This window comes from Marmota marmota, unplaced genomic scaffold, assembly GCF_001458135.2.
Source record: "Marmota marmota marmota unplaced genomic scaffold, marMar, whole genome shotgun sequence".
Lineage (NCBI taxonomy): Eukaryota > Metazoa > Chordata > Mammalia > Rodentia > Sciuridae > Marmota > Marmota marmota.
The window spans coordinates 7,492,219-7,503,794 of record NW_026000077.1 but is presented as its reverse complement, the minus strand read 5'-3'; the positions used below and the strand labels follow the sequence as shown (position 1 = coordinate 7,503,794).

The window sequence follows — 11,576 nt, the reverse complement described above, 5'->3', positions numbered from 1 at the left end:
CCAAAAAAAAAAAAAAATTGGGGAGAGGGTGGGGAGTTAAGTGTACCTCTTTATAATTCAATGCTAGAGATTGGGAAATTTCTCCCTCTGTTACTGTCTCCACCCGTAAGACAGGAACTTTGGCCTCCATGGAAGTATTATGAAAATAAATAGTTCTGCCCTTTTCTCTAGACCCCTCATTCCCTCCCTCCCTCCCCTGGCCCCACTCCCTTGGGAAGAGAGACTCTTCTGATTAGTGAAGTTTGGGGAAAAGGTTCTAGTGCATACCCAGGCCAGCCCCTTCTTGGCTATCTGCTTTGGACCTGGAAGCCTACTGATAATGTGCACTTTCCTGCTTTCTTGTGTAGTGAACCCTTCAGATCAAGCCCTGTCCCATGTCCCTGGGGTTTCAGGGGCTGCAGCTAGCCAGCTTCTCTGACGGTGGCTCTGAGGATAAGACCAACAGGGTTAGTGGGGGTGAGGACAGGAGCAGGAAACTCAGTTTTCTACTTGGAATTCAGTTGTGATCTCCAGACTTACATTACAAAAAATAAAGCAGATATTTTGAGGGATAGAAAGTGTATGGAACGTCTGGATTTGAATTCTAATTTCTCAAATTACTATCAAACATGACTTTGGGTAAATTGCTTCTCTAAGAGTTTTCTTCTCTAAAATGAAATTAATAGTATGATAAAGTGAATTAATAATATGATAGTTGTTTATTTCATAAGGTTATTGTAAAGATTAGATAAAGTAAAGCATACAAAAGATTATATTTCTGAACGGGCAAGGTGGCACATGTCTGTAATCCCAGGGACTCAGGAGACTGAGACAGGAGGATCTCACGTTTGAGGACAGGCTCAGCAACTTAAAAAGACACTGAACAGCTGGGCATGGTGGCTCACAGGGTCTTGTACAGTGGAGGCACATAAGGATTGCAAATCAAAGCCAGCCTCAGCTTAACAAGGCCTTAAGCAATTTAGCAAGACCCTGTTTCAAAAAATAAAAAGGGATGAGAATGTGGTTCAGTGGTTAAGCGACCCTGGGTTTGAGCCCTGGTACCTCCCACCCCCAGCCAAAAAAAGAAAAGGAAGAAAGAAAGAAAGGCCCTAAGCAACTTAGAACCTGTCTCAAATAAAAACAAACAAACAAACAAAAGGGCTATGGGTGTAGCTCAGTGGTAAAGTGCCCCTGAGTTAAATTTCCAGTGTGGGGGGGCACAATTAGAATCTGTACTGCTTGATTTTCACTCACTCATTCATTCAGTCAATCAATCAGTGTCTATTACTGACACCCTCTCATGAGCCAGGCACTCCTAAAGGTGCTGAAAATGAAATTCTGACTGAGAAAATCTCTGTTCTTAAGGAGCTTGTATTCTGATGGGACAAAAAAATAAAAATAAAAAAAAATAAGCAAAAAAAATGAACATGATAATCTCAGGACATGATAAATAAGAAGAAGAATATAAAACAGGACAATGTGCTAGATCCAGTGGAACCCACCCATAATCCTAGCAATTTGGGAGGCTGAGACCAGCTGGGGTAACTCAGCAAGACCCTGTCTCAAGCCTGATCACAACGCTATTCAGGCCTTGGTTTAGTTCAGTGTACAGTATGGTTTTTAGCATGTGTGAGGACCTAGGTTTGGTCCCCCACACCATAAAATATATATGTTTAATAAAATAGTTAAAAGAAAAAAAGGAATTTATTGACTCAGATGTCTGAGGAGATCAAGTGTGGACTGAAGTATCCTCTGGTGTCCCTGGTAATCTGTGTCACTATTTTCCTGGGGGGTTGATTCATTTCCATAAAGGCAAAATGAGGAAAGAATGTTGCACGTTAGCAACGAATATAAGAGTCAGCTGTATATACTAGCAGTTTAGCAATCCTAGAAGTTTGCATTAGATTTTTTTTCTTTCTTTCTTTTTCTTCTTTTTAATGGTACTGGGAATTGAACTCTGGGTCTCCTGCCTGCTAGGTAAGTGTGGTTAGTTTTAAGAAGGGGACTAGTATTATCCCCTTTCTTAAAAAGAGTTTCAGCCTGGGTGTAGTGGTGCATGCCTGTAATTCCAGCAACTCAGGAGGCTTAGGCCACAAATTCAAAGGCCAGATTCAACAACTGAGGGTGTCACTACACCCTCAGAACCTTAGAAAGATCTTGTCTCAAAATGAAAAATCCAAAGAACTAGGGATGTAGCTTATGTGTACAGTAGCTTAGTGGTAGAGGACCCTGGATTCAATCACAAGTACCAAGGGTTGGTGAAAAAAGGATGGCTCTATTAACATACACACACACAAAACTCCTCTTTACAGAGTTGTTTTTATTATCCTTATGGTGATGATGATGACAATAATGATAGCAATTAGCAGGGAGGTGGATTCTTCTGGTTGACATAGGAAGTGACTTAGTAATGAAAAGGCAACTGTGACAGAAAACCTAGAACCAATCAATGAATAATGAATGAACTACCTGAGAAAGTCATCACCCCGAGAGAAAGTGAATATCTGAAAAGAGAGTTTTGGGAAATACCAATTGAAATTAAGGTAAGACGAATACTGTTTCATCAAAATGCAACTGATTGTTAAAAAAGAAAAAAAGTGGGCTGGGTACGTAGCTCAGTGGTGAAGTACTGTCAAACATGTGTGGGGCCCTGGGTTCAATCCCCAGCACTCCAAAAAAAGAAAAAAAAATCCTGTAACATAATCAATCATATTATTTCTTTTCTGCAGAAAGAATTCATGAATAGAAAGAGCTTGTCTGCATGTTCAAAAAGATGAGCTAAGGTAGGTCTTGCTTTTACACAGTAATACTCCAAGAGAAAGAGGGGAAGACTGTACATGTGACAGGAATGATATGGGCATTAGTGAGGTTGTTTTGATATGGTACAGGGACAATTCATTACATTTTATCATAGTCCATATACAAACATCTCTTCTAATTGTATACCTGGATTTCTTTACCATTGTTCTGAGTAAGTAATTTATTCTCCAGATACCCTGATGCCTGTAAGAAGCTACCAAGTGGTCCTGTTTTCTATAGGTTGACAGCCCTGTCAATCGTGCTCAGGCACCTCCATCAGGAAAATGAATAAGGAAAACAGGTATTTTATTTCATTGATTTACTTATTTTGGTGCTGGAGATTGAACACAGGAGCACCCAACCACTGAGCCACGACCCCAGCCCTAGTTTGTATTTTATTTAGAGACAGGGTTTCACTGAGTTGCTCAGTGCCTCACTTTTGCTGAGGCTGGTTTTGAACTCTAAATCTTCCTGCTTCAGCCTCCCGAGCTGCTGCGATTACAGGCATGTACCACCGCACCCGGTGGAACAAGTGTTTTAGTTACTAGACAAACAATCCCTGGCATTCTGGTTTGCTCACTGATTTTTTTGATTAATTAGGATCTTGATGGTCCCTGAAACTTTGATTAATAGTAGGGCTCTTATAAAATCACATGTTTTTCTTGGGAGCCTCCTCCCCCACCTCTTGAGTAGCTGGAATTACAGGTGTATGCCTCCAGGCCTGTTTATAGCTTCTTTAAGGGTCTAGTTAAATTTCTAATAGTGCTGTCTTTTGAGACTTCCAAAATGAAATCTAAGGTCCTCCAATTTATTTTATTGTTATTATTAGTTTATTTTTGCAGTACTGGAGATTGAACCCAGGAATGCCCTACCACTGAGCTACATCCCCAGCTCTTAACTTTCTTCCTTTCTTTTTTTTCAGGCCAGGATGGCCTTGAAGTTATGATCCTCCAGAGATGCTGGGATTACAGGAGTACACCACCATACTTGGTTTAAAATTATTTATTTATGTATGTGTGTATTTATTTATCTATCTATCTATCTGCCTATTTGGGTCTGGAGATTGAACCCAGGGCCTTGTGCAAGCTAAACAAATGTTCTGCCGCTGGGCTACAACCCTAACTATTAACAATCACATTTTAAATGTATTGACTAGAGGTTAGAGCCAGAGGTTTTTTGCTACCTTGCAAGTTTACTAATCAGAGAACTTCCCTCAGGTGTCTCAAGTCTTTAATTTCAACTACCTGTGTTTTGAAACTCTATAAGAACCTGAAAAGCTACAAGCTCTCTCACCTTCTAAGCTTGCACGTAATTTAAATGATTCATGCACCTCCTGATGCCAATTCATGACCCTTTTAGGATCCCATGAACCTTTTTATGAAAACCTGTATTTTACATGGATTAGGCATGGTGATAAAATACAAACTAGCTATAATAACAATACAAATATTTGCTAATCAATTTTAAGTGCTAGGTGAGTATAACTCAACAGATCTTTACAATAGTTCTATGGGATAAGTAGCATAATTATTCTCATTTCATTGATGGTAAATCTGAGATGCATTGTTGTATTTATTCCTACTTTGTAATTTAGAGAAGTAAAATGATTTACTGAAGGTTATATGGCAATAAGTGGATGAATTTGAGTTCATAGCCCCTTTTGTTTCTTTCTCTTTCTCTGTGCTGGGGGTGTCAGGGGAGGGGATTGTAACCTGGGCCTTAGCACATGGTAAACAAGTGCTCTGCCACTGAGCTACATCCCCAGCACTTTTTACCTTATCTTGAGACAGGATCTTGCTGAGGTTTCCAGGATGGCCTTGAACTGAAACAGCTCCTGAACGTTGTCCTGCTAAGAAAAAAATTACCCCCTTGCCTGCATGGTACCAAGAAAGCTGAAACTGGCATGTCCTCTGGCCCGCATAGCCTAAGTAAATCTACATATTTTTATTACCTGGCTTTTGTTTCTGGAAATTGTAACCACTTTTGTAGGATTAGCAGAGAAGTAATGTAGCTGCTTCTCCCCAGTTTGGCCAAACTGCATGAAATTCCTTTTCCCTTTTAATGTTGTTTACTTATTTCCAATGTGGATGGACAGCTAAATTTAACCAACTGGGATCCAAACAGGGTCCTTGACTTGACTGGAGTAACAGAATTTGTAATCCTCGTGCCTCCACTTCTTAAATAGCTGGGATTACATGTGTGTGCCTCCAGGCCTGGTTTATGGATTCTTTAAATGTCTAATTAAACTTCTAATGTGCTGTCTTTTGTACTTTTCAAAATGAAAGTGAAATTTAAGGTCCTCCAATTTATTTTCTTCTCATTTTTATTTTATCTATCTATCTATCTATTTATTTATTTTTGCAGTACTGGAGATTGAACCCAGGTGTGTGCTCTGTCCTATAGCCTCAGCTCTTTTTATTGTTTATTTATTTTGAGTGATGGGGAGATTGAACCTAGAGATGCTCTACTACTGAGCCACACCCCTAGTTCTTTTTATTTTTTATTTTGAGACAGGGTCTCCCGAAATTTCGTAGGCTGGCCTTGAACTTGTAATCCTCCTGCCTCAGTCTCCTGAGTCTCTGGGATTATAGGCATGTGCCACCATGAGAAGCTTAAGGTCCTTCAATTCCTTAACTCATTATATTCAATTCAGAAACAATGCAAAAGGCTTGGGTGTTACAATAACTATTAGGGATGATAAAGGAATGTGGGGCTGCAGAGAAATAAAAACATATAAGTCTCAAAAGAAAAGCACCATAAACCATTGGGATACAGGAAATACCCATGAACCCTTGGAATGCAAAACAAGCAATTTCTAAGCAACCCAGCCTGCACCCTGGGGCCCCTTTAGGCCTGCAAAAAGTAACACCATAAGAGTGATTAATTTGTACAGCAGCAATAGGAAACTAATATACTTGGAAACCAGGAAAAATTAAAAGAACCAATTTCATCAAGGAGAGAGAGATTAAGTAGCAGTGAAATAAAAAGCAAGTTTAGATGATAGGTAGGCTAGAGGGAGCATTAATGGACCCCTTCCCTATTGCTTCTAATTAACCAGGAAATTTACTTTAAAAACACCAACAGGGCTGGGTTGTAGCTCAGTGGAAGAGCATATACTAGAATAATCCTGGATTTGATCCTAGGCACCGGAAAAATAGCAATAACAAAAACCAGTAGTTCCCACTAACCCTGAAGGTGAGATAGGCTGAATGGGACCTAGAGAACTTGTCTCACCTCTGGTCCCCAATCCTCAAGCATCTGTTTCCTGCAGTGAGTGATTAAGGATATCTGGGGCCAGAGAGAAGGACACAGGAAGTGCTGTCCATCCCCCAAACAGTCCAAAGGGCTGGATTTTGAGTCTGTGGAATGTGGCACTGTAGGCAAAATCTGGAGGAGGTATTTAAGGGAGGTGACCCTAGGTCACAGGGAATGCCACTTTAGGACCCTTGGGTGGCAGAGGGAGAAAGGAGAGGGGATGCACTCATTCATTTCCCACTCCTCATTCAGTCTTTCCCCAAACCTGACATAACTGATACTGAGACAAGTTGGGGGTGGTACTGAGGTCCTTGCATTCATGGAGTTTACTTCTAGTGGAGGTAACAAGCATCAAGTAATCCCACAAATAAGGGAATAATTATAACCTAGCATAAGCAGACTGTAGAACTGGTTCTTTGAGAGTCTTTAACAAAAGAACTTGTGGGGCGAGGAGGAAGGGGAGTAGGAAGGTTTCTTTGAGAGAGAGAAGCTCTATATGAAACCTCAAGATGGCATAGAGGTTAACTTGGCCCTTTGATCCTTTCAGGGGAAGAGAGAAAAAGAGGAAAGAATGTTCCAAGCAGAGGAAGCAGTGAGTGCAGATCCTTTGGTGTGGAGATGGGGAGTGAGCATGTTCATGAAACTTGAATCAGTCCAGAGATCAGGGCATGCTTAGAACATCATTCTAGAGCCCCCAGGCTGCATCATGGCAGAGATTATTGTACCATCACAAGAGCATCCATAGAACATCAGAAGAGAGGCTAATTCTCACAGCAAGTGGGTCAAGAACCAGCATCCATTCCCTTTCTGCCATGATGCTCTGCCTTACCACAGGCCCATAGCAATGAAGTCAGCTGACTCTGGACTGAAACTTCCAAAACCATGAACCAAAGTAAATCTTTCCTCCTTCTACATTGTTTTTCTCAGGCATTTGTCACAATGACAAAAAGCTAACACAACCAGCAAATTTAGATGTGCACCATTAAGGTCATGTGAGAACCTGGAAGTGCACCCAAATGAAAAGGGCTTCTGTGGTTTGAGGTGTGGTTCTCTGTCACATATTGATGATTCAGCCCGTGTCACAATGCCTAGAGAAGGCATAGTCCGATCACTTCATGCCACTGGGGTCTTGGGCTACAATGGATTGGAAGAGGACCCTGGCACTGCCACTTCCTTCATAATTGCTATATACATACAAAGTGGAATTTAAAACAAAAGAGCATCTCTAGGAAGACACAAGACAGAAAGTTTCTTCCCATTTTATTTACAGTCATTTCCCAAAATGAAGTTATCTGTGGAGAACAGAGTTACTTTCCTGCAAAAGCCTTAAAAATTAGCATTCCCCTCCCCAACCTACAAACCATGGCTCTAAAGATCAGGCTTCCTCAACAAATGTCAAGCCCAAAAGTCCATACTACCATGCTCAGCGTACAGTGGATTTCAGAGTACAAATGTACAGAACTGAGATGAATCTCATTTTACTCAATTTGCATTTACTACACTGGAGACATTCATCTTTTGTCTTTCCATGTTCTTCCAACTTTATTTAGACAGCAAAATCCTATCCATATTCCTAACCCTGGAATCACTGTTCTGTTTTTTCTTAGTTTATCTTCTCATACTTTTAGGCCGGGGTTGCCCTCTATTCAAGCCCTCCTGTCCTCCAAGAGGCAATATATCCTTTTCTACCTGGACTTCAGGTATCATTTTCTGACTTCTGATAGATACATTGCATTTTAGGGTGATCTGAAATAATTGCTTGAGCTCAGGTTTATACTCCTACCTGGAATATCCAAAACAAGGGACAAAGCACATATAATAATGGATTTCAAGACACTAATCATCAGGTAACAAAAGAGTGATCTCTGAGAGACAACACCAGATAGAACAAGGTACATGGAAGCAGTTTGCCAGCAATAGTGCCCAGTGAGTGCCGCCATTATTATTATTATTTTTGCATTTGTTTTGTGTCTGGCTCATAAGCAGCGTTTCCAATCCACTCGGATCATCAAAGAACTAGTACAGATAAATCTGTCCATACCATGTAGTCAAGCAGGAAATTCAACTGTGAGAGCAGAAACGCTGGTCTGTGAACAGCTCTAGAACAGAATGCTGTGAATAGTCATGAGACTGGTGTAGAGCAAATGCAGAGAGCCACACGGAAAATTTGCAAATTGGAATGTTACCCAAACCCCGGAGGGTCAACAGGAGTCTACCAATCATTACCAGAGAGTGGAAAAACTGGCTTGTTGAAATTTGGGGATATTAATAATGCTCTGTTTCCCCAGTGATCCTTTCCCTTGGGGGAACTAGGAGAGCTTGGCAAGCAGCCTCATTACTCACAACCGTGCTTCTGCTGGGGTTGACAAGATTTGGAGGCATCGTTAAACACACCATCATACGGCAGCAGCAATCAAAGGTGTGGACAGTCTTCCCCAGGCCACCTTAAAAATAGGGTCCGTTTAATAGTTAAGAAATGTATATAGAGTCTCTGTATCCCTGGCTCATAGCAAATGCTCCATAAATTCTGGCCTCAGCTATTATAGCCCAGGGTCTGATTATAGTTAGTACACCATGATTTTCTATAGTGGAAGGGATTTAGAAATAGATCTATCATGTCCCTGGGTTAGGCTTTCTACAATTATATGTTCCTTTGAGGCTCCCACAGCAGATTCTGCTAGCTCATCATCAATCCTGTTCTTTTCCAGGGCACTCTGCCCTGCCTTTCCCAGGCTTCTTTGAAGTTGGACGCTGTCACATGACTGAATTCCAACCAACACACTGTAAGCAGAATTGATGAGAGCCGATTCTAGCTCTGAATCTTAAAATCTCCTTCACAGTTTCCATCTTCCATAATGATACAGTGAGATCCTATAGGACCAACTCTTTCAACTATTAAAGCTGGACACAGGACTGGGGATGTAGTTCAGTGGTAGAGTGCTAGCCTACCAAGCACAAGGACCCTAGTACTAAACAAAAAGCTGGACATGATACAAAAAGCAGCAACTTAAATGTATTGGAAAACACTGGATAGTAAGGAGTATCCTCTTTGCTTGTATCCACAATATGTAAAAAATAAAAAATAAAGAACTCTTACAAATAAAATATGACAAACAACCACATTTTTAAAAATGGGCAAATGGTTTGAACAAGCACTTCATAACACACACACACATACATACACATATATAACCAATAAACACAAAAGAAGTTCACTAGTCACTGTGATCATGCAAGTGAAAAAGAAGAATTTACTATGTATCCACTAAAATGGCTAAATTTTTTGCATGATTATACAATTTTATTGAGAGTTTTCTAGGTGCCAAATATTTACTTTTTAAGGTCTTAAAGTATAAAGTCTTTTTTGGGGGGGGGCGGGTATTGGGGATTGAGTGCTTTAGCCACGAGATACATCCCCAGCTACCTCCCTTTTTTGTGACAGGGTCTCACTAAGTTGCCCAGGCTGGCCTTGAACTTGTGATCCTCCTGCTTCAGCCTCCCAAATTCAGAGATTACAGGTGTGCCACCATGCTCAGCATTACAAGGGAAATTCTTATCCATGTTTTACAGCTAAGGAAACTGGGACATAAATGTGACACAGCTGGTTCCATATTGGGTGTTTTTGTTAAGAACAGTGCAATAAGTAAATGATAATGATCAACACAAGGTATTTTAAATATTTCAGAGAAGAGATAGATAATCCAGCCCAGGAATGAAGGGGAAGATGAAATGATTCCTTAATTGGGTCACAGAGAACAGGCAGAGGAATTAGCCAGATAAACAAATAAGGAAAAAATTCTAGGAATAGGGGAGGATGCAAATAACATAGGAATGGGAAACATTATGGATGTTCAGGAATCTGCAAGCATTTGGTATTTTTACAGTATACAGTAAGTTTCAGATTTAATTTTAAACATGTAGAGATGTAAATATTCAATCAATATTTGTTGGGTTTTTTTGCATGTGTGTGTGTGTGTGTGTGTGTGCGCGCGCGCACCTGCGTGCCAGGGATTAAACCCAGAGGGGCTTAATCACTAAGCCACATCCCTAGCCATTTTTTTTTTTAAGACAAGGTCTTGCTATGTTGCTGAGGCTGGCCTCAAATTTGTAATCCTCTAGCTTCAGACTCCTGGGATTACAGGCATGCACCACCATGCCTGGCTCTTCAACCAATATTTGCTAAGTGCCCAGTATGTATTTGCCAGAAAGAAACTCAAGAAGAATAAGACATGGCTTCATGCTGGGTGAGGTGGCACATGCTTGTAATCCTAGCTACTTGGGAGACTGAGGCAGGAGGATTGCAAGTTCAAGGCCATCCTGGGCAACTTAGTGAAACTGTGTCTCAAAATAAAAATAAGAAAATGGCTGGGGGTGTAGCTTAGTGATAGAACACTAATGGGTTCAGTCGCCAGTACTACAGAAAACAAAAACAAAGACAAAACATGACTCCATCCCAGAAATCTAGTCAATCAATATATACAGACCCTAGAAATATCTGTTTTTATAAAACAATATAAAATGGTGAAGATTAACAGCATGGACAATCCCATGGATTAGTGAGGATGTAGAATGACCAGAACTCTCAGATATTGCTGGTAACAATGCCAGATATAGTATAGCAGTTTTGGTAAACAATATGGCAATATCTTATCAAGGTAACATCCACTTGCCATGTGACATTGTGACCCTTCTTCTAGATATTCACACCAGAGAAATTAAAGTATAAGCACATAAATTCTATCAGTATTATTCATAACATCTAAAACCATTGGTGAATGGGTTAACAAATTGTAGTGTAGCCATACAATGGTTACTGTATACAATAAATACTGCACAGCAATAAAAAGCAATGGATGGTGCAAATACTATATTACTACTACTACTACTACTACAATTATCACATGAATTTTGCTAAGTAAAGGAGGCATCACAAAAATAATATATATTATATACCATTTGTATGAAATTTGAGAACTAACAAACTTACCTATATCCACAGAAAGTTGTCAGGAGGTAGGAGTTGCAAAAGGGGATCAGACATAAAAAGGCATTAGGAATTTTTTAGGATGTTGGAAAGTCTATATTTTGATTTTCATGGTGGTTATACAACTATACACACTTATAAATAGATCATCAAATTGCACCATTAAAATGGGTCATTTTTATTTTAAGAAACTCTCACATGAACTTCTCTTTCCTACTTATCTGCCAGCTGATGATGGTGCCCAGAGAGACCTTGGAAACCATGCAGTGAGATGGTGAAAGCCCTATAGCTAGGGTCTCTTATGAATATGTGAGGCAGAGCTCTCTCTCCCTGACATTGCTGACAAAGAATCTCATACTGGACTGTTAAGTGACTGAGAAATAAATAGTTTTAATGTGATGCCCCTGAAATTTGAAAAATCATAGAACAAGAATTTCCTTAACTAATATAAACATCTCCCAAGTAAAACACACAATTATGACCATTTAAATTGTCTCTACTCAATTCATCTCATTTAACTATAGAAAGATCACTGATAGTCAGGTATAGCGGTTCATGC

General features: G+C 40.1%; 1 long non-coding RNA gene across 1 annotated transcript; it reads left to right on the top strand.

Annotated features, from left to right (window-relative positions):
- Positions 1 to 2,705: 2,705 nt before the first annotated feature.
- LOC125620193 lies at positions 2,706 to 5,137 on the top strand. Its single transcript, XR_007351790.1, has 3 exons — positions 2,706 to 2,762; positions 2,971 to 3,079; positions 3,701 to 5,137. It is a non-coding gene; the product is annotated as an uncharacterized LOC125620193 (long non-coding RNA).
- Positions 5,138 to 11,576: the final 6,439 nt, after the last annotated feature.